Here is a 24,963-nt window from a genome sequence, read left to right as displayed (position 1 = left end):
AGGGAGTTAATGGTCCTCAGAACTCAGATATAGGAAGACAAACAGTCTCTCTCTCTCTCTCTCTCTCTCTCTCTCTCTCTCGTTTATCTATTTAAATGTTGGAATTAATTGCCTGCAGTGCAGCACTTCATTATCGTATATGCTACTGATGACATAATACATACTTGCCCCCCTGTGTAGTAAAACAACCTTGCAGTTAAAGCATTTGCTCTTCTTCAGTTCTATCATAGCATCAAAGCTGGCAGCAGATCTTCAGGAAATTTCCTCCACCAAAAAGCATGAATGGTGTGTATCAACTACAACCCATCATCAAGTGAAAATATTAATTTTAGGCAAGAAATGGCTGGTGCCTAAGGATGACACTTGCTTACCACTGAAAAGCATTTGATAGGATTATGGGTCACAGATTTTTATGAGCAAATCAAGTGGACTCTTGTCATTATGAGGCCAGCAGAGAGGAAACTCCCATGAAAAAGTGAACTGCTGAAAAGGAATGAAAAGCTAGTTTGCCTGGGTAACACTAGGCTCATCTGGGGCAGCATCTGTCTTTCCCATCCATACAGGACGTAACGGGGCAAAAAAGTAACTCTCTAGACAACTTCTGCTTCAAGGATTCTATTTAAAGTTTCCCAAGGTGGCGAACAATCCAGCAAACAGTGGCATGAATTAGAGCAGGCCCAGCAAAGCAGCTTTAGCTGTGAATTATTTCTTAGAACGAAGAACTATGAAGTACATATAAACCCTTTCAAATCAAATCCTTACACTGTGCATTCTTGCTCTCAGCAAGTTAACTAACCGTCCAACCTCTTATTTTGATTCCTTTCCCTAATAGATGTGTTTCTATTACATTGGGAAGAAGGGCTGAGATTATAGAGCGATCTATTAAAAACTGCTTTTGATAAGAGGGCACACAGTCTCCTCCGTAGTCAGACCTCTGGCCCACAATTAGGGATATCGATTGATGGAAGCGTTTCATAATTTTAGTCAAGGTCTTTTCTTCTTGGTAATGCTGGAAACTGAATCTGAGGCTTTCGCATACAATCCAAAGTGTTATAGCTCTCTGAAATTGGAACATGACCTAGAATATCTCTCCATACAAGTTGGCTCATCCACGTTGCTCACGGCACCAGAATTAATTGTAAGTAAACAAGCAAAAGATCTGAGATCTGATTGTAGAGAATACTTATACAGGTAATCCTTGACTTACAACCAGAATTTGGTCCAGAATTTCCATTGTTAGGTGAATCTTGCTTGATTTTACAACCCAATTTTGCCATGGTTGTTAAGCGAAACACTATAGTTATAAAGTGGATCACACAGCTGTTGAGTGAATCTGGCTTTTCCTATAGATTTGCTTTTTTGGAAGCTGGCTGGAGAGGTTATAAATGGCCATCACATGACCCATCATAACATGCAATGCAATTCAAAGCACCTGAACTTTGATCAGGCGTCTGAAGGGATACGACAATGATTGTAACTGCATGGACCAGTTGTATGTCATTTTTTTTTCACTGCTGTCGTAAATTTGAACAATGGCTAAACGAATGTTTGTAAGTCAAGGACTTCCAGTAGAGCTAATTCTGAAGTCATTTTTATTTATGCCTCTGAACTTCTAATATAAATATTCTCCCTATGGAAAATTACATTATTTCAGCCAACTGAATTGTTAGAAAAAGTATATTTTATGCCTTTATTCAAATCAAATGATGTATGTTCTCACTCCACATTTTTATATTATGAAACACATTGAAGCCACTATTTTTTTCCAAAGAATAAAAAAACAGCCTGAAATTAGTAGGAAAATTCCTCATGAAAAAGAAAATTTGGGAAAGGTGGATGGGGACATGTTGGGGATTCTAACTGCACAGAAAATTCTCATCAGTTGGAAAAAATGTTATTCAACATTTTTAATGCAATTCATTATTTAAAGTAACATACGACCTTTCCAAAACATGTGCTATTTTTTTTTATTGCTTATGATATATCTTCCTTTATTCTCATAATACTAGAAATCATGAAATTGGCAAAAATTTCTGAACAGGATATAGAAAACCGAATTAGCTTCTGAAATGCAGCACACCGGTTTAAGAGCTTTAAAATAATTGGTACACTCAGAAAAGAACGTGAATATCAGGGTCTGTTTAACAGCTCAAAGGAGCTCCATGTTCCAAGTCAGTACAGTATATCTTTGATTTGACAATTGTAGCCAAGATGGCTTATTACTCAGTGTTCTCTATAATCTTCCAAGCTCTCTAGTAGGAATTCCCAGAATTGTAATTCCAACAGATTGAGGGGTGGGGGGGCATAGCGGAGGAGAACCTAAGTTGGAAAAGACAGCTATCACTACAATAACACAAAATTCATACTAGACTATTGAAATCAGCTTCACCTTCAGGTTTTTCTATGAAAGATGTTGGCCAGAGAGTTAACAATTTATATTAATTGAAGATGAGAATATGCTGGATACATATTCCTATCCAAATGTATTAAATTGATAACAAGGAAACACTTTTAAAAAATTAGGACTAATGCATAAAGAACCATTTTTCCATAATTGAAGTGTTCTAAAAAACCTGTACTGTTTGGGCTAAACAGACGTTTTTGTAGGCCAAGCAAGAGTGAAATCCTCTATTACAAAAACCTGAAAGAAAGCCTCATATGTTTACATGGACTGCACATGAACATTGGTGGTGATGGGTTAAGACCTTTCCTCTTTCTAACAATGTCCCTTGAGGAGGGCAAGGACAATTGTGAAAGCTAATTTGGGATGACTTAATAACCTTGAATAGCAAGTAATTGCAGTTTTCGTGACCTCTGACAGCTAGAAGAATGAACTGCCCCCGCTATATTTAATCAATACTTTGAGCATCTGTGCTACACTTGGGCAGTGAATGAAAGAATTTACAAAAGAAATTAGGGCAGGTTCCCCGTCGTATAAATGACCAAACCAGTGAAGGATTTCTTTTTAAAATGTTTTTAAGCGTTCCTTATTTTAAAACGGCTTTTAGAAAGAGGACCAAGTTGCTAAATGAACACCTGCAGTAAGCTAACCTAAATTATCAATAAACGTAAATTATTTCATGAATGGCTTTAAGGGTTTAAATGGAAGCCTTAAGTCCGGCTTGAGTATCTTAGGACCTGCAGAGTAATTTCAAAATGTCTATGCAACAGATTGGCTCAAGCTTCTGAGAAAGTTACCTGCTCTTTTTGCAGTCTGTTATTCGGAAGTGAGAGAGGAAAGGAAGGATCAGAGGGAAAATATTAAGTCCACCCACTTTGACTCTGGCTGCACCCATAGCTTCTTTAAGCTTGGAGCCATCGCATGGCCCACAATGGATAAACTCTGAAGGAATTGAGAAGAAATATTGCCCACCAGCACTTCCTAGATTCGATCATTACCCTGGCTCACTTTAGTGCTTTTATTTATTTCTCTTTCCCAATAAATGACTGGAAATACCAGGAATATATGTCTCCGAATGAGGAAGGCATTAAATGCAACATCAAGAAAGGACAAAATATTAGTAATAGGTGGCAGAAGTGGAAGAACTTGGATTGACAGGAAGATTTTGGACTGAATAAATTCCATAATGCTAAGGGTAGGTTAATGGACTTCTCTGAGGAGGAATCCTTGTTTATTGCCTATCCCTGCTTTGAAAAACGTAAATACAGAGTTTCCACGTGGATTACTATTCAGTGTCTGTATCATTGAACTGCAATGACTCATGGGACACTTTTTTATCCTCTGCTTTATTTAACTTCTAATCAAACTACTAGGGGGAAATCATTCAGAGCTTTAGAGGGGAGGATCATCAAATTCCAAGGAAGTCATCAATAACCTTGAATTGTCCAATTTTGATATTGGACTGACCGAGGGGCAGTCACTGAAATTAAATCTAGGCAGGGCAATGGGGCTTGGATACAGAGAGAGATAGAGTCTGTTTTGGGTGGGGTAGGGTTGCATTCCCCAGGAAAGCACAAGTGTGTTGGAAGTGCTTCTTCATTCCCAGTGGCCACTGGCTTTGAAGGTGGCAGCTGTGGCGAGGAGCACATTTGCACTATTGTAGCCACTGACTCAAAAATTATCTACCCAGAGCCAATCTCCCATTCCTCGGTTCCAAGCCATCCTGAACACTGAAACCGGCACAACTAGTCAAAGTTTAGTCAGGTTGCAAAGTAAGATGCAGCTACATAATACCTGTGCTGAAAGTTGTCTATTGGGCACTACAGATTGTCTCTAGGTGCAATTTGAGCAGTTCTGCTCATCTGGAGTCATAAACAGATTAAAATCAGCCAATCTGAGGAGCTCGCTTCTCCACGATAAGCCTCCTCAAATAGGCTGATTTTAATCTGTTTATGACTCCAGATGAACAGAACTGTCCAGTTAGGTAGTCCAGAAAATGAAAATGAAGCACCATGGACTATGCATGCCCAGATTACACCTTTGCTTTGTAAATTGCATTTGCTCCCAATAGAATTCCAGATGAAACTATGGATTCTGGTTATCACCTCTGAAACTCTATATGGCTCTCTTTGAGTCTCTTCACCTCAGGCTTCTGTATTGTGTTCGTCTGTCACAGATGAGATTCTGCTGAAATGTTGCTACAACTTTAAAAGCACAACTATAATGACGTGGGAAAATACCCGAACAAAGCTGAATACCATACATGTAAGTACCCGCGAAAACTATATGATGCTAAAATATTGGAGAACAAGAAGAAAAGAAAATTAAAGATGGTTTTTAGATTAGATAAATGACACAAAAATGTATACTAATGTAATTAGTAGATAACTCAATAATTATGAAAGAGCAAAGACAAGCAAAAGGTAAAAATACTCTACTGAAAACTTTTACAAATGGAATTATAGAATGACAGGTACATTTGCAGAGCATATATATTTAGGAGTTGACTTTGTTAGGGAGTATTTTCTGGAACTATAGTTAGAATAATCTAGATTATGGACTGCAGATATGACATAGGCTGTACCTCAGAAGGACTGGTACAAATGTGCCTCGTCAGAACATGGAAAGCTTCATTAAGGTAACTCCAAATCAAATCTTGGGGGAATTAAAATAACATTGAACAACAACATTGAAATAAGGATCCCTAAATAAAATTTATGCACTTTAGAATGTTCTTGAAATGGAGTTTCTTAAATAATTCAATTAAAAACCAGAAAGAACATTTGTTCATAAAGTTGAAGGCCTTCACAGTCTATACAATAATGTTCAAACTATGGGAAATAAAGACAACCTTGAGAATGGAAAATATGATTTAATAGTTATAAAGATGTAATGGTGAGACAACTCCCATAATTGGATGATAGTAACTGAAGGATACCATTTGTTCAAAAATAATTAAAACAATAGAAAGGAGGCAGGAGTTGCATTGTATTTAAAAATAACCAGTTTCTACATATAAATCCAAATGAATAAAGAGGAAAGGAGACAATTATAAAAATTGCATATATTACAAAATTAGATAGGATAGGTATTCTCTAGTATACAGAAACAAAATTGAAAATGATATTGATAGGTTGGAGAAATGGCCTGAAAATAATAGTGTGAAATGTAATAGATACAAGTGCAAAATTTAGGAAACAAAATAGGATATATATATTATTTATATAGGATATAAATTGAAAGTTGCAGAAAAGAAGAGACAAGTGCTCACAAATCTATGATAGCAAAAAGTCCCTAACCTTTATGTACTGGAGATTGGAAAAGTCAGACAACTTAGTCAATGTGATAATAAAGTAAAAATGGAAAGTCAAAATCTGAATAAATGTTAAATATCTAGTGGATAATGGTGAATGGTGCGATGGCCTGGAGGTGGAGCTCTCGCCTCACAATCAGAAGGCTGTGAACTCAATCCTAAGTAGAGGCAGATATTTCTCTCTCTGGGCTCAATGAGAACATATCTGATGAATAAAAACTCCGCATTGGCGACTGTAAGGGCATCAGTTGCCCAGATTCCACCCTGCAAAGGATTATTGTTGTTAAAAGATGATGATGATGATCTAGTAGACAATGACAATGTTAACCAGCACTTACATTTGCAGTAAAGAAGTAAAAGCAGATGCTTGGTTTTTTTGAACTAAAGGATATATAAAAGGAGATCAATCCTCTAGCAGGGGTGTGTTTCTCAGTCTATAATGTTATGTCCTCTTTGCCTTACATTTATTCTCTGATACTTTACAATGTACCTAGCTGAAGCCACAAACAATTCCTCAATCTTTTTTGTGAGAATGAAATAGATGCTAAACCTAAAATAGGCTTTCAAAAAAAAAAGGGGGGGGGAATCACCTAGTATTTTTCACAGAGCCGGGTGGTTAAGACATCAGGTTAGAAACCAGAAGATTATAAGTTCTAGTCCAGTGGGGGTATGCTACCAGTTCGGGATGATTCAGCCAAACTAGTAGTAAAAAAAGCATCCGACGATCAGCTGAGAGAAAAAAGAAGAGAAATGCGCAGGATCGGCCCTCCCACCCGCCCCTGCACTTTTCTTTATCCTCTCAGTTGATTGGAGCCTGAGTCCATGGAGGAGGACAAGATGGAGCTGGGGCTGACGGAGGTTGAGAGGGTGGCCTCATTGGCTTCAGAGGAATGTGGGGAGGAGCAGGATGAGGCAGCCCTGGGTCCCTTGGGCCCGAGACGGCTTGCCAGCTGGGAAGAACACGGGCAGGATGGCCGAGAGAAGGCAGGCAGCGGAGATGAGGAGTGACGGGGCTCAGGCAATGAGCAAGGACTGCCCCCTCCTGATCCCTGAGCATGGAGAGTGGAGAGGAGGTGAGAACAGTGCAGGCTGACTAGATGACTCAGGAAGAGACTGCCTTGTTCCTCTTCACAAGGTACACCTGGGGACTGAGACTTCAGGAGACGCTGTAGGGAGGGGTGCTTGTCAGAAACAAACACAGAATTTGTGGAGTTTTGTATGCCGTTGCTGAAATCTGGAATTCACTGCACTTCTTGCCTTATAATTGCCTTGTTCCTTTGCTTCGTGGATTCATTGCCTTGTTCCTTTGCTTCGTTGGATTCCTTGACTTGTTCCCTTGCCCTGCTGGACTTCTAGCCTCGAAGCTGTTGTGCTAACAGTATTTTGCTAAACTACTTACAGCCAAAGGCTGCTGGAGGTGTGTGTGTGTCTTTTGCTCTGGGACTTGCCATAAACATGTGAGTGTTTGTGGGAAAGTTGGAGCAATAAAGGGAAGCTTTGAACTATCAGCTGACTGTGTTGCCTCTGTGCCTTGTCCTGTGTCATCACACAGGGGCTTGTCCAAGCAGCTGCCAGGAGTCAAGAGTGATTCAAAGGCATTAACTAACTAATCCCAAAGTAAAAAAAGGAATTCCACTTTGCAGCCTGATCTTGGTGATACTTATTCCATCAAAATGATTAAGGGTTACGCCTAGAAACTAAACACTCTCTTGTGCTTCACACTGTAATTCTCATCCATTGCTCATCCAAAGACATTTATCTGCCCACTTTCCTGCAAGCCATGACAATATATTACATTTTTAAATCCAGGTTGTGTTTTAAAGCCCCAACAGATGCAGGAGAACCTCTAACACAAGATTATCAGTGATTTCCTCTTTGAAAAACAAAACTTATTCGATATCCTTTTGGTTTAGAAAAGGAACCCAACGTGGTGCGAGGCAATACCAATACATACAGCATATGCTCTTTGCTAAATTTGAAGCAACTTATCGGCTGACTGATTCCATAAACTAGGGATGCCAAACACTATTTTAGGAAAGCACATACATTATCTTTAAAAATATAGAGTTAGGGGATTGAATTGCTAGTGGGTCAACTCTTAGCTGCCTAATGTGAAGATGAATTGGCTTTTGTGTTGCACTGTGTTCCCTTATCATGTTTATTTAGCCAGAACAAAATCACAAAATGGAACATTTGCATGCGATGGTTGGTGCCATTAGTATTGCCAATGTGCAGACAGATGTCAACCGAATCACAATTTGCTTTGTTTTATGGAGAGATAATCGGGCTCCTATAGCTGATCCATCATTTGGAAAGGGTGTTGCTAGAAGGCATACACAAGAGACACAACGAACTGGAGAGTTAAACATACTTATATCTAATCAGTGAAATGCATGCTAGTAAGGAAAAGAACAGTGCAAAATAAAAGTTTGCTACTGTCTTAGTTCAATGGGGAGATAGATATAGCTAACGCTTTCCCTAATTACTGGAGCCATTTACTCAAATTTGATAAAGGTTCAACTATACAGACTAACTAAAAGTCTAACTAGGAAAAAAAACCAGAAACTCGTAAAATAGTATAAAGAACGTTGCTTGAATTTGAACGATGCCGGAGACATCATTCAAGTACCTGCCTATGAGGATTTGGAGTCTGGGATATCTAATTACTTCCTTCTCCCTCCCACTGCCACCCAGCAGATGGTAAAGTTTATTTTAAGACCCATGCAACGTGTAGAAAAGAATTTTTCAGAAAATGGCCAGTACAATTATTATTATTATTATTATTTTCCTACATGCAAACAAATCTTGCAGTAGCAAGATGTTCGGGGCATGATAATTTTGGTAGACTAACAAATGAATCATTTTTTCCCCCTCCTTTCAGAGAGATGTGTGGAAGAATATATAGTGTTTAATTAACATCCCCTTTCCTTGTTTGGAAACACTTCCTCTCCCTCCTCCCCCTCCACAAGGCTCCCTGCTTGTAATTCGGTTTGCCAGGGCATTGTCTGAAATTCAGAATTTGCAAGGATGGGAAGGTGAGGTGAGTGGGAGACCGATGTCCTCCCCTTCAGCTGCGCAGAAACTTAAATGTGGCTGTATGCAAAGGAGAAAGCATGTTGTGGGAGGGAGGGGAGGAAGGAGAGGTCCCTGACTTCAAATTAGGCCCGACTGTGTTATAATCACACAAAGCTGACAACCAGTTTGCCGACAATCTGCTGTTCAAAGACCTACAGTAATTGGAGTCCCAGAATGGAGAGCCCGGTGATGCAAACCTTGTGGGTTTACATGCTGCTCCCTGTTGAAGCCACTTAACTGGATATTGAATTGTTATTTTAAAGGGAAGAGAAAACAAAGCCCCCCCCCCTCCGCACTTGCCGATTTCCCGCCCCCCCCCCGCACGTGGCATCATTAGCAGCCAACTCGTTAATGCTTAGTTTCACAACTGAAACCGTAAGCTCCGAGCCCTCGTGTTTGCTAATGAAAAGATCTATGGAAGAATACTCTTTCCCCCTTCCTCCCCCCAAAAGCAAATACAAGCTGGCAACACAGGATACTGAAGAGCAGACAAAAGAATTTCAATCCTATCCTTGATTTGCTCATTAAGGAACTCGGGCTTGCAAGCAGCTTATCTAAACAGGCTATCCAAACACGTATGATGCTTATAAAAAGATGCTACATGCAGTCAGCTCACATACCTGTATAAATGTGGACTGTTCTTTAATATTAGAACATTAATGCTGTAGAATAGATGTCTCTGTCTGATAGTCTCTTCACGCCTTTCTGAACATGGGATCAAGTTGCAATTTCCCCCAGTCTAATGAGCAGTGTTTGCTTAAATGTTTATGCTGCTTAGCACAGTGGTGCGATTCAATTTTTTTTACTACCGGTTCTGTGGACGTGGCTTGGTGGGCGTGGCAGGGGAAGGATACCATAAAATCTCCAGTCAGAGGTGGTATTTGTCGGTTCTCCAAACTATTCAAAATTTCAGCATTGGGAAATTCAGAAATTCAGAACTGGTCAGAACCTCCTGAATACCACCTCTGGTTCTGACCAGTTCTGGAGAACTGGTAGCGGAAATTTTGAGTAGTTCAGAGAACCGGCAAATATCACCTCTGACTGGAGATTTTACGGTATCCTTCCCCTGCCACACCCACCAAGCCACGTCCACAGAACCGGTAGTAAAAAATTTGAATCCCACCACTGGACAGAACCTGCTGAATACCACCTCTGGTTTGGCAGCTGAAGAATCCTTGGTGGGGGGAAACCTTTCCCATGGTATATTCTGCCTAGTGAGGCATAGGGCAACAATGGGTTTAAACTCCACCCAGAATCTAGACAAAGACTGGATTTAGAAATCATTCCAAGCCTTAATGCGGTTGGTTATGTTTTATTAGGGGAGTGGGGAGCTATTATTTTATTGTCTTTCTTTCTTTCTTTCTTTCTTTCTTTCTTTCTTTCTTTCTTTCTTTCTTTCTTTCTTTCTTTCTTTCTTTCTTTCTTTCTTTCTTTCTTTCTTTCTTTTTATTTATTTTATGTTTTTATTTCCTGTAAGCCACCTTGAGTTGCCATGAGCGAGTAGATGGTAATATCAATTTTCCAAATAAATAAATTAAAAATTAGAATACCATGTGAATAACTGTGATTTGTTCAACAAACCATGGTCTAAAATGATCAGTGAATGCCAACTGTAAATCCAGTCACTGAAAGACGCCCACCCCTGCTGACAACACAAAAAGGAGTAGCAGTAATATCTTATTGAAGTAACAGGAATGGTGTGATTTTTCTATCAGATTCTACTGTACAAATCCAGCAGTTACCAAGTATGGCTATTTTAATAACATACTCTATGGCTGCACATTATCTTAAGATGTTTGCAGTGGTAACTGCAGGATGAGTGGGCATCAAAACAATGAATAATATCAATATTCATATATTGAATACAGAATAGTGAAGTATGAAAATTAATTGGAAAATGTGAAAGTGATGGGCATATTTTCATTGTGACATTTAGCATCCCCGAGTTATCTTACGCATAATGCTTGTCAACACTTCGTGTCAGAAACATAAATCACATCTTCCTTTACAACAAACAAAATATACTGATTGCAAGCTCTTGTGATGAAAGAGCTACAATTGAGAATTTCAAGTCCTCTCAGAGACAGGAGAATGCTTTCAGGAACCCATAATTGAATGTACGTTAAATCTCACTTCATTCATTCCTCCCTCCCTCCCTCCCATTTATGGGGCTTCTCATCTCACAGAAACAATTTGCGGCCGTGTATTATTATAAGTCCATTGGAAAAATTAATCATAATACCCTATAACAAAAGTTAAGCTTTATTAAGAAAAATCCAATAGATTCTAATTCCTGAAATCTATGTCAAAACAGGCAAAATGGCATTTTGGCAACACAATTAAAGTCCCAGCATGTCAATGTTACATGAGTGTAAAATGGGGGAGGCTTCTACTGTATAGCTGTGCATGCCACATTTCTGTTTTGATCTGTTCCTGCAGCTACTACCAATTGTACGGAGTAATTACCAACTCTTTATTTTAGGATTGTATGTGTGTGGTTTATGTTTACACAATTATGGGAATAATTAGAACTGGCAGATCATTTTAGCCCATTTATGATAACTTTTATTGACCATGATATGTCCACACTGAATTTAGAGAATCTGTTTCAGCGATTTTAGAATCATAGTAGGGGAAAACGGCTCATTTTATAATGCAGAATGAAGCAAGTACTACAAAGTAACTGTTCTGTAAAGTATGGTTATACCGTTTTGTTTTATTTACGCTATCAAGTTCATCACAGGTAACAGCTGGCTCAAACCAGCAACTTGGGAAGTTCTTTTCATATGACAATGTAAAATTTAATAGCGGCAATATTAAAAAAAATGGCAGATGAACAATTGCAAAAAAATAATATCATTTTTATTGGCTGTCTATTCCTCAGTTTGAATTAGGGATCTCTTTGTAGCAAGGTAAACATAAGATGAGTAGCACTTTATGAGTCCAAGAAAATAATAAGCTTCTAAAATTACAGCACATGTTTATCCTGGAATAAACCTCCTGAGTTGACAAATTTTCCCATTACTGAAGAAAATGTAAAAACCAAATCCCAGAGGCTTGTTTGACTTTTTAGTCTAATACTATCAGATGTGGGTTGCAAAAATCCAGGTTGACCCAGAATGACAGGAAAAACTGTAAATCAGCTTTAGATGATCAGGTAACCATCCTCATGTACCAGATTACATTGTGCAGTTCTGTAATATCAGGGGGAATCAAATTAAAGGATTTGTTGTTATGCTCATGTTTAAAGAATTAGAATCAATGAAATTTTCTTAATTAAAAAAAGCTTAACTTTTGCTATAGAGCAGGGTTGTCAAACTCCCAGCCCATGGGCTGGATGCATCATGTGCTGGCCATGCCCATGCTTGGTTTAGCAAAGGAGAAAAAAATTTCCAATACGTCACATGACACCACTGTGATGATGTGAGTTTGAAACCCCTGCTATAGTGTGTTCATGATTTAACTTTTCCAATAGACCAGTGGCCCCCAACCTTTTTTGTGCCACAGCCCGGTACCGGCATCACAAAATGATCTGCGGCCCAGTACCGGCATCAGCACACATGACAAGGCAAGGTGAGCTGAGCGACTGGCCAGCCAGCCGTCCCCTGCTTCTCCCCGCCACCTTCAACTCCTCCTTTGTACCTTTATCGATGGGCTTCGCTTCGGGACGGCTTCGGGATGGTTGCTCGGCTCGCCTTGCCTTGGGTGCTGAAAAAATCCTCGCGCCTTAGTTTCGTTCAAAGCCCACCCCCTTCGATGAAACTAAGGCGCGAGGATTCCTTCAGGACCCAAACACCACTTTCCAACCGGAAAAGCTCACCCGGAAGCACTTTCTCGTCAAACAAGATGGCGGCGCCCAGCAAACCGGCGGCCCGGTAGGAAATGTTCCACGGACCGGTACCGGTCCGCAGCCTGGTGGTTGGGGACCCCTGCAATAGACTATTAGTGTTGTATGCTGCCTTGAGTGGCTTCTGTGAGATGGGAAGCCATATATATGTGCTGATGGATGGATGGATGGATGGATAGATAATATTTAACACACACTGGAGTGTGAGCTCTTGAAAGCATCCACCTGTTTCTGAGAGGACTTGAATAGATCACCACCATCACAAGAGTTTGTCGGCAGTATAATTATTTTTGTAAAGGAAGATGCAATTTATGTTCCTGGCACAAAGTGTTGACAAGCATTATGCGTAAGATAACTCAGGGATGCTAAATGTAGCAATTAAATATGCCTGTAATTTTCATATTTCACTATTCTGTATTCAAAACACATTTGTTAGGGCATAATGAAGAGAATTAATATATTTTCTAAACAGGGGTGAGTATGTTCATAAATTAGGATCAAGTTAGAAAGCAACTTTTCACCCATTATTTTCTACATGTGAGGTTTGTAAGTAAAAAATAATAATAATTCATACTCTCAGAGTATTGAGTTTGAATTTTTTGTAGGTAAACAATAATGTAAATTAAATCTTTTTTCCTAGTTTATAATTAATTTCAGAGTCTGAAGAGCATAAATGCTAATTAAATACTCCATTTGATGACAAAATGAAGAACTAGGCTAATTTCAATTTGCAAATTCCCCTAATTACGTTTTGTTTTAGAAAGTGAGTACACTATTGTATCATACTTTTAAAGAAAAATGAGTAGTTTAACTATTATTCATTCATCTTAAAAAGACACACAAACCCTATACCCATTAATACCATTTTCTATAATAAATATATGAATGGAGATTCCACTGATTTTCTTGATAAAAAAGATTTTGATATTAAATTGTTTCCATGTTAAATTTAGTATGATTCGCACACTAGTAGGAAAAATAACAAGATATACCTTTCTATTTTATTTATACACACACACACACACACACACACACACACATATATGATATATTCTTTCTATTAAAACACACTGTGGTTACTTATGATTTTCAGACCTGGAAAAGCATTAAGACATCTAATTTTAAAAAACAAGTAAAAGACAGACTGTCATAGAAAAATATTGATATGCGTGATGCTAGAAATTAAAAATGACTTGATGCCATTTTTGTAATGGAAGATGCAATTACTGTCACTCAATCAATAAGACATCTGAACAGTCTACTTTCTGCATTGACAAACTTGAATTTTGCCTACTACACTATCTCAACATGCGTTTTTATGAGTTATCCCTCACTGCATGTCCAAGCACGTTGGGACAAAAAAGTACTACTACTACTACTACTACTACTACTACTACTATTATTATTATTATTATCATCATCATCATCATCATCATCATCCTTCTAGGCATTTGAAAAGTCCACCTTGTTTTTGTCTTCTCAGATCTTTTGTTAATTTCTCTTTACTGGACTATATTTCTGGACACTGACCATTGATGACCCAATATGCCCTAAGTCTTCATGAAGTGTAGTGTTAAAAATGACAGTTCTCAAGTTGGATTCAGAAGAATTCAGAATAACTTAGAAGTATTGTGTTTTTTTAAAAAATTGGCGACTGTACTTCTGTTTATGTCTGTGGAATTTCTCAGTCATCCAGGTCATAGTTGTCTCAAAATGTGCTTTTATTTTCTACAAAAGGCAACTGGACTGTTTTTTCCATGAGGAAGAAGAAGAAAACGTTTCACTTCTCATCCAAGAAGCATCATCAGTTCTGATGGCGGGAGGATGGAAGGATAGGTACTGATAGATGGTGAGAGGCAGGGAATGGAAAGATTGTATTTCTCTGCAGTCATCTTCCATCTCAGAGAGTGCTAATGACCAGATGATGGCAAAAAATACAATCTTTCCATTCCCTCCCCGCCACCATCTATCAGAACCTATCCTTCCATCGATCCACCATCCAGTCTCCACTGTCAATCCTTTCATACCACTGCCATTACCTATTCTTCCATCCCCACCCATCATCAGAACTGATAAAGCTTCTTGGATGAGAAGCAACATGTTTTCTTCTTCTTCCTCAAGGAAAAAAAACAGTCCAGTTGCCTTTTGGAAAAAAAAAAATAGCACCTTTGAGACTTCTGTTCATGTAAACTATGTGCATTTTTTCATTATCTACATCGCACTGGTAACTCATATTTAAGTTGGAGTCAACTATCAATCTTTTTCCTAAAGCAGGGGTCCTCAACCCATGGTCAACCCCGGCACTTGGCCATGGCATCCCAGAAATCGGGCCGCCCAAACAAGCAAAGCCCCATCCGCGGGGTGCAAGCAGCGGGTGAAACCACGCCCCCTCTGCCCTGCGGAAAAACCACTCTCCACAGAACCAGTTCCTGGTGCCCAAAATGTTGGAGGCCGCTGTTCTAAAGTACTATGAGTATTAGCAAGCCTGATATTTTCCATCCTAAACTGGTGTGCTTGATTTTTATTTCACAAATAAAGAACCTTAGATTTGTTTCTGTTAAATAGTTATTTTCAGCCTACTTCTCTAGGTCATTTTGAATATCTTTTAAAGTATTGGCTATATTTTTTACAATTTTGTAACATCCAAGTTTTAATAAAAGTCTCATTTAATGGAAGATTACTAGTGCTGACTCTGACCCAGGGCACTCCTTACAATGATACTTCCATCCATTTTGATAAGGAATTATTGATGGGATTCATGGCTCACCACCGATCCAACGAATTCACTACGTAGACTTTCCATCCAGACTTGTTTAATCAGTGAGCTAACAAGGATGTCATGGAGTTTTTAAAAAGTAACAACTTTCAAGCAATAATTCTAGGCCTCCGTTGTCTTCTAATAAGTGTTGATTTCACTACTGCTAGGGATATTAAAAAATGAGTAAGCTGAATTCAGACATGAATCAGTGCAATGCAGTCTTTGGCATAAAAAAGATGTGAAAATGCATATAAAATGCATACTGTAATGGCCACAAAATGCATATAAAAATACTTAACCATAAAATGTATTTAAATTTGGAAGAGAATTAATAACAATATAACTGCAACAGGAGCAAAATATAATTGTTCTACTCTTAGCTGCAATTTTTTTTAACAAAATCCGCTTAGCATTAATGATAGATCTTCTAAAATGTAATGGCTACATTTAAAGAAATACAATTTAACTGAAAATACACGGACTGTACATGGACTGTACTGTGGGAAGCATTTAAAAGAGTATTTTTTATAAAACATGTTAGCACTAAGGAAGATTCTTCAAATTGCTAAAACTCTACCTTGGCTCAAACTCCTCCTTAAAAGTTATCTCTGCTTATCATGAGTGTATATCACAGCATTGTGTTGCTGACCTTCACAGCAGCAGCATTGTTTTGTGTAAATATAAACATCCTGGGTTGCCTTTGAAGCTGCAGGTCCAGCAAGGGACATAACTGCCTCAACATTTTAAAGAAAAGGTTTGTTATCACTAATAATCATTAAGTGTTGTACATTATTATTCTTGATGACTTATCTTTTCTTTTTATGTACACTGATGGCATATACACCAAGACAAAATTCCTTGTGTGTCTAATTGGCCAATAAAGAATTCATTCATTCATTCATTCATTCATTCATTCATTCATTCATTCATTCATAGCTTTGCAAAACACCTCATTCAAATCCTCTGCTCTACCATCCTACTATACCAGTAGTCTTTGACTTATAACTATTTGTTTAGTGACCATTTGAAGTTACAACAGCACTGAAAAAGTAACTCATAACCATTTTTCACACTTACGACCATTTCAGCATCCCCATAGTCTTGTGATCAAAATTTGGACACTTGGCAATTGGCTCATATTTATGACGGTTACAGTGTCCTGGGGTCAAGTGATCATCTTTTGTGACTTCTGACAGGTGAAGTCAATGGGAAAGCCAGATTCCCTTTACATCTGTGTTATTAATTTAACAATTGCTGTGATTCAGTTAACAACTGTGGCCAGAAAGGTCAAAATATGGGGTAAAACTCATTTAACAACTGTTTTGCTTAGCAATGGAATTTGTGGTCGTAAGTCGAGGATTACCTGTATATGTGAAGCAATTTTGCTACGGACATAATTGTTTTATATCCAATATAGCTACTGCTAGCCTAAACTTGCTCATTGGTTGAAATTGACATTCTTTTGTCAAAACTTTAAAATAAGGTTTTTTTTCTTTTTTTTTTTACAAAGATGTCAAGTTTAGTAAAATCCACCCATTTGATCTTAACTTCCCTCACCTGTTCCCCTTCTTTCCTCTGTCTTGAGAAGAAGATACTTCATGGAAATATCGGGGTGAGCCCTTGGACTTTATTTTGTTACACCTTCTAAACAAAGAAAGACAAAAAAACGTATTTAAAGCTTATAAACGGAATTCCTATGATATACCTACGAGAGTAATGCAGAAATGTTATCTAACTGAATTGATCCAAATTGCTATGCTGTTTTTCTCTAAACAACCTTCCCTGCTAGTCCCCTCCCCCGCCGCTTTACAGGGCTAATTATATTTAGAATAACAGAGTTGGAGGGGACCTTGGAGGTCTTCTAGTCCAACCCCCTGCTTAGACAGGAAACCCTGTAACATTTCAGACAAATGGTTGTCCAATCTCTTCTTAAAAACTTCCAGTATTGCAGCATTCACAACTTCTGCAGACAAATTGTTCGACTTATTAATTGTTCTAACTGTCAGGAAATTCCTCCTTAGTTCTAAGTTGCTTCTCTCCTTGATTAGTTTCCACCCGTTGCTTCTTGTCCTACCCTCGGGTGCTTTGGAGAATAGCTTGACTCCCTCTTCTTTGTGGCAGCCCCTGAGATGTTGGAACACTGCTACCATGTCACTCCCTGGTCCTTCTTTTCATCAGACTAGACATACCCAATTCCAGCAACTATTCTTTATGTTTTTATATTTCATAAGTTATGATTTATAGGTATTTTAATAATAATAATGAAAACATAATACAGCTTTTGCTCGGCTGTCTAGTTTCTATCCATAGATCCGGAATCAGAGGAATGAAAAAATTGGGGAGGATCTAATTTTTGTTAGAATATGAGATTGACTGTATTTCAAAAGACAGAAAATAGATGAATACGGAAGAAGGGATCAGGGTGTTTCATTTCATAATTGGTGGGATACATAGGAATGTTCATCAGAATACAGAAAAGCTTCTTTAGTTTCTACAAAATATTTCTTTCAAGAAAATAAAAACCACATCTATATTGACTTTAAATTGGAACATGCCTAGAGCATGATAGGAAAGGATGCTGAGAAGCAGTGGCACAACTGGATTAGCCCGAAATACAGAGTTTAAATAGTAGAATAAATAAAACTGGCTGGAGTGAGCATCAGTGAGACGGGTGGCATACAAAAATTAATAATACGCAAACAAGACAGTGTGCTTCTCTCCTCTGAAGAAATCCATAAATCCAGAGCATAATATTACTCCATGATACAACTGCTGAAAGTCAGTTCTCTCTCTATGTGCTCAGAAACTACAGGTCAAGTCCTGATCGTATTTTCAGAATATCAGTCCATATGCTTTTGGATCATTTCATTTCAGATTTTTTTCTCTTTGCAGCACCTATAAATTATGGTGAGCTATAAAATACATCTCCACAACACATATGACCTGGAACTGGAATATCTTTGAGAAAATGTAGATGAGCTGCACAGTATGGGTTGATTAGTTTGGTGTGTTTTTTTTTAATCTAGAAAGTTTGATAAACAGGGTCTCACCTTTTTTAAAGATGATACTCTTAAGTAAATGGATAAGCTTTAAGAAATGAAAGATTCTATTCCCATGTTCTACAAAACTGACACTTGATGGCTTTGGCTGCTGTAGCCCCAACTCTGAAGAATATTATCAGCATTTAAAAACAAATTTTTCACACACGCTTCTGAAAAAATACTCTTTCACTGGTTGTTTATGTTCGGATTGCTTCTCCCATTTTCCTTACGGATGTTACGGTACTTCTCTGTTATTTTGTGACTTGATATTGTAATGAAAATGGCTTATAGGTCGCGCACTCTATCCCGGCACTGTTGTCTTTTGAAGGAATGGGGAGGGAGGGGAAAAAATTTAAATAAGGCTGAGTTGCTCTGTGCAAAATAATGCGAAGTAGCATGTCAGGGCTAATTTAGCCACATGAATCACTATAACAACTATATAACAACTATAACAACTAAACAATGCCAGCATAGTATGTGTGGCATTCCTATTCTTGAATCTCTTCCCCAACAAAAATGGCTTTATCTTGCAACATGTTTTAAAGGCTTTTAAGAGAATGTTTCTTTAAGTCTGGAAAAAGCCTTTCAGTGGAAAAATCTTTGATTTCCTAAACAAAAGTAATCTGATACTATATTCCTTTGACTTATGACTGGTTGCTTACAGGTTGAAAAAAGTCAAACTCTGTGACCCAGATATTAATTTCTGATGGTTGTCTTGGTCAGTGCTTGGATGTTTTGGCAACTAGCTTATATTTATGGATGTTTGCAGTGTCCCACAGTTACTTCTAGGAAAATTTCAGAGTTAAATTTCTAGGAACTCATATTTCCAACAACCTTACTTGGTTGGTCCACACTATGGCCACTGCAAAGAAGGCCCAACAGCGCCTCAACTTTCTGAGGCTGCTGAAAAAGAGTGGTCTGGGTGAGAAGTTGCTGGTTACTTTTTACTGTTCTACCATAGAGAGCATTTTGGCACACTGTGTAACGGTGTGGTATGCTGGGTGCTCTGTAGTGGATAAGAAGATGCTCCAAAGAGTTATAAACACAGCACAAAAAATCATTGGTTGCTCTCTTTCTTCTTTGGAAGAGATTGCGAAGAGATTCCTCTCTAGACCACTAAAAATCTCCACAGACCATTCTCATCCTGGTCATTCATATTTTGAACTGTTACCATCAGGGAGACATTATAGGTGTCTTAAAATGAGGACTAATAGACTGAGAAACAGGTTTTTTTCCAGGGCAATAATTGTCTTGAATCAAACAGTGCATTTGTGATTTAGTCCTACGTATACAGTGGCATTTTTAAACTATTTAACTTACTAAATGTTTTAGATAGGTTTTAGACTAGGTTTTTAATTATTATTATTATTTTAATTATTTTAATTTTTATATACTTTGTAGTGTGATTGTGATGTGGTGTTTGGGGCACTGTGCTGGAGTAGCTTTCAAATTTCACTGTATTCGTGGAATGCAATAACAGTGAAGGTATTCTATTCTATTCTATTCCATTCCATTCCATTCCATTCCATTCCATTCTATTCTGTTTCCAGTAAAAACTACTCATTGCGGGCAATAGCCACCCATTGCCGGCACACTTAATAGCAATAGCACTTAGACTTATATACCGCTTCACAGTGGTTGTAAAAGCACTTAGAGAGTGGTTTACAGAGTCAGCATATTGTCCCCAACAGCCTGGTTCCTAATTTTACTGACCTCGGAAAGATAGAAGGCTGAGTCAACCTTGAGCTTGATGAGATTTGAACTGCCAAACTTCTGGGCAACCAGCCTGCAGTACTGCATTCTAACCACTGTGCCACCTCGGCTCTATATGACCACAATGTTCACTTAATGACCACAGCATTTGATTTATTTCTACCGTGTTCGTTTAACAACTGCAGTAGAAAAGGTTGTAAAATCAACCCTAGTCATAGAACAATTTGCTTAATAACTGACATGATTTATGACTCTAATTCTTGAATCAAGGACTACTTGTGGTATAAATGGAAAGGAGGCTGAAAATAACTGTTACTAGAGGCTAAATTGCTAGAAACCCTCTAAAAGCAGCCTGCTTTGTACTTTGTGAAGTGTATTGTAACACCACAGAGGGAAGCATACCATATTTCTTAAAAGCAACTACTAACATCTAATAACTCCTGCTGACTTGCTCAGTTCTTTCTTTAAAGTAATGGCTATACTGAAACTAAGCACACTCCCCTGTGAATCCAAACATACCAAGGTGTAAAATATATAATGGAATAGTACAATTTCAGATATCAGGCTAGATGGGCTAGAATAATTAAAAGATGATTTGCAGTAACCAGGCAGGGGTGCAAATCAGAAACCTTTGTAGCTGGAAATGTGAATTAATTCCCTTCCTCGCTGGAAGTCAGGAGTGGCTGTAATTTATTTTCCATTTAAGAGTTGCTGTTGTCTGAAAACTAAAATGTTAATTGCCTCTTCCTATTTTTATACTTCTGCCCCCATTCCCTCCCAACTGAGTCAAACTCTGTTTAGAAAGAATGCTGCTAAAAAATGTAACTAAAGCAAGGAAACAATGTTGACTTTGTCTCTAAAAATAAGTTTGTAGTGACAGTCTTGCACATGTACAGACACTGTCCTAAACAATAATGTATTTTATTTGAATTAGACCTAGCATAATGTGTGAACTTAGCTTTTCTGGTTTGTGGCCCACAGTTTATTATTGAGCATAATCTTTAGTGCAACCAGGTAGTCATTGTCTTATGACATGTCACTTAATGGCCATCTGAAGTTACGACCCCAAGGGGTAGCTATGACCCAGATTTGAAGGCCCAATGGCTGCTCCTCCATAGTCATGTGACAGCACTTTGGGTGCTTGGCAACCAGGCTGCGTTGACATCCATTAGCCTCATCCTATGGTCATATATGACTCATGTTTTAGGATGGTTTTACCAAATACTGGCATTTACTTTCAATTTTTGACAAAACCACAGCCAGAATGAGCCATTGGCTTGCTTAATGCCATGGCTAAACCTATCCTGCCCATATCCAGATCCCAACAATGTTCAAGCACTGCAACAGAATCTTGAAATAGTTACTAGGTTGGCCTGGGGTCAAGATACACAATGTTTTGCATACTGATGATATCTGACTCTATGTTTTCTGGTGACCTCATTCAATAGCTTCACCAAATGTGTGAACCTGTATTTTTCTCTCTCTTTGATGTTTTAAAGACAGATAGAAATACCAACCTGAAACGTAAGATTGTTTCAAGTGACAATCAAAAGACATCTTCCCAGTTTATACCTCTCCAGAATACAATGATCAACATGTGACGTGACAGTATGCAAATGCTGTTCATGGGAAACGTTTGGCTTCTAGGATCAGTTTAAAATATCTACATGTTTATGGATTGCTGCAGTGGTGATTTTTAGTACTGGTTTTGTGGGCATGGCTTGGTGGTTGGGTGTAGCTTGGTGGACGTGGCAGGGGAAGGATACTGTAAAATTCCCATTCTCTCCCCACTCCTGGGAGAAGATTACTGCAAAATCCCATTCCCTCCCCACCCCACTAACCTGCTTTCCAGCTCCGTTCTCCTGTGCAGGGCAACAGAAGAAGATCCAGCGAATCAGTTGGGACTTGGGAGGCAGAGAATAGATGGGGGCAGGGCCAATCAGAGGTGGTATTTGCCGGTTCTCCAAACTACTCAAAATTTCTGTTACTGGTTCTTCAGAACTGGTCAGAACCTGCTGAATACCACCTCTGGACTGCTGGCCTAAGTTGGTTTGTATCTCGAGAGTCACCTGAACCGCAAGACAGGTGGTAAATAAATTTGATAAGTAAAATAAAATCTCACAATGATGTATTGGAAGCAAAAACACCTCAAATAAGGATTACATATAAAGAGTTGTGGACAGCACATTCGGTACGCTGCCTATAATGACGCTGCCAGTTATCCAGCCAGCCTGTTCTCATAGTCACTGAATGAAAACCAATTCTGGTGATAGGCTGCATCAACAGAAGTATAGTTTACAAATTTTAGAAGCAATTTTGTGGTGCATTGATCATGCTGCCTCTCCAATCTTGTATCCAATTTGGAGTACCACATTCCAAATTGGATACAAGATTGCAGTGATCATTAGAGTAACAGCAAAGTTCTATAAAGCAAAATGGAAAGAGCTGGACATGTTTAGCCTTCTGAAGAGAAGGTGGATGTGTGATAGGATAATAATGTTCAAATATCTAAAAGATGTCACACAAAGGAAAAGACCTCTGCTGTCTCAGAGCGTTATAACTGCAATTTTCTAACTAATATTCCAAATAAAAACCATGAAGAACTGAAATGAAATAAAGGACTCAGATCGCCTGTCTTTAAAATGAGCATGCTTTTAAAGAGGAAAATAAGATATTAGTGAGCACAACAATATCAACTTTCAATTTAAAAAGAAACAAGGAAAATGCCCTTTCATATTTATCATTACAATCATGATCCTCTTTTGACGACCCCATAATCTCTTGCAGGGTGGAGTCTGGGCAACTGAATGGAGCTGAGTGTTTACTGGCCGGATGCCCTTCCTGTTGCCAATGTGGAGTTTTATTCAGGAGATATATTCTCAATGTGCCCAGAGAGAGAAATATCCGTCTCTACCTAGTATCGAACTCACAGCCTCCTGATTGTGAGGCAAGAATTTCACCTCTAGGCCACCACACCACCTTTAATCACTACAATGGTGTGTAATTATAACCCAATGGTAGTCATAGTTTGAATGAGACAGATTAAGTTTGGGTGAAACTTTCTAGTAGTTACATTTCAAAAGCTTCCAGCAAAGGAAGGAAGGAAGGAAAAAGGAGACCACTGTTTCCTACAGGAAAGTAAATATGTATGCAAATGCGTATCACTTGAAATAATTGTTATTACTGTGTGTATGATGAACAAGAGTAAAATAGCAAACAAAAACTTCTGCAGGAAAGCATAGGATGATACCCAAGTGGACAAAACTCTTAGAAATTAAAAGCATCATGTTTCAAATAACAAAGACAGGCAATTACGTTATCAGCTTCTCTAACACATATCATAGGAGCACTGCGGGTCGTGTAGTTAGGATGATGGGAGGGAGGTTAGCAAGCCTGTGTTCAAGACTTGAATGCTGCCATGGGGCGGTGTTGAGCTCCTGTCCTTCACTCCAGCTCCTGCCGGGGACATGACAGGAGCTCCCAACTGAGCGTCCCCTGGGCAACGGTGATGTCACTGACTAATTCTTTCAACCCGGAAGCCCCTCGGTGCTTCTAACGTCAGTGCAAAAAACACATATCATAGTAACCCAGAGCTGTGATGAAGTCAGGTTGACACCACCCAGTAACTCATTCAGGCAGCAAACAGGGCATGACTGGTGATATGAGGAATATAGAAGCTTGCCAGGTAGTCCTTGATTTGCAACTGTTCATTTAGCAACATTTAAAGTTACAACGGTACTGAAAAAAGTGACTAACAGCCGGTCCTTGCACTGATGATCACAGCAGCATCCCCATGGTCACATGATCAAAATACAGGTATTTGACCCCTGGTATGTATTTATGACATTGCAGCATTTTGGGGTTACATGACTGCCATCTGCAACCTTGCCAGCTGGATTCCAACAAGCAATGTCAATGGCGGAGCGTCATATTCACTTAGTGACAATGTGTTTCATTGAACCACTGCGGTGGTTTTCTTAACAACCATGGCAGAAAGCGTTATAAAATCAGGCACGGCTCACTTAAGAACCCTTTTGTTTAGCAAAGGAAATTCTAGTCCCAACTGTGCTCGTAAGTCAAGGACTAACCTGTATTATCTTGCTTACTTTTTGTTCAACTACTTAGAGTGAAGATAGTATAGAGCACAAATAGCCAAAAGGAAAAAAGAAAAAAAAGAAGAGCAACAGAATCCCAGTTATGGGAGAAGCGTTTTAGGCCATCTCGCTTCTCTTTGTAATTTTTCATGAACACTAGATAGATCTTTTAAAATTAATTGCTGTTTTTCATTTTACTGGTCAATGGAATGGTTATGAAATGTTTTCAGGTAAGGTGGAATTCATCAGTAATACGCGAGTCACAACAGTTTAATCCCCAAGAAGTATAGATTCTATTGGTGCCCGGCAGTGGTGGTATTCAATTTTTTTTACTACTGGTTCTATGGGCGTGGCTTGGTGGGCTTGGCTTGGTGGGTGTGGCAAGAGAAGGTTACTGAAAAATCCCATTCCCTCCCCACCCCACTATCCTGCTTTCCAGCTCCGTTCTCCTGTGCAGGGCAACAAAAGAAGACCCAGCCGATCAGCTGGAACTCAGGAGGCAGAGAATAGATGGGGGCGGGGCCAGTCAGAGGTGGTATTCCAAACTACTCAAAATTTCCACTACTGGTTCTCTGAAGTACTCAAAATTTCCGCTACCGGTTCTCCAGAACTGGTCAGAACCTGCTGAATTCCATCTCTGGTGCCCGGACATTCTATTGGGCCTTTATTTATTAATCATTTGCTAATAATTGGATGATTATACAGCTTTTATTTCCCTTTT

The 24,963-nt window shown here is 38.7% G+C and overlaps 1 protein-coding gene across 3 annotated transcripts in view; it reads right to left on the bottom strand.

Annotated features, from left to right (window-relative positions):
- Window positions 1-24,963, bottom strand: part of PTPRG (protein tyrosine phosphatase receptor type G) — a 683,006-nt gene that overhangs the window by 51,312 nt on the left and 606,731 nt on the right. The window lies entirely within an intron of this gene.

This window comes from Pseudonaja textilis, chromosome 2, assembly GCF_049901715.1.
Source record: "Pseudonaja textilis isolate UNSWEBS1 chromosome 2, rPseTex1.2, whole genome shotgun sequence".
Lineage (NCBI taxonomy): Eukaryota > Metazoa > Chordata > Lepidosauria > Squamata > Elapidae > Pseudonaja > Pseudonaja textilis.
Note: the sequence above shows the minus strand (reverse complement) of the source record. Positions and strands in the feature narration are given on the sequence as shown.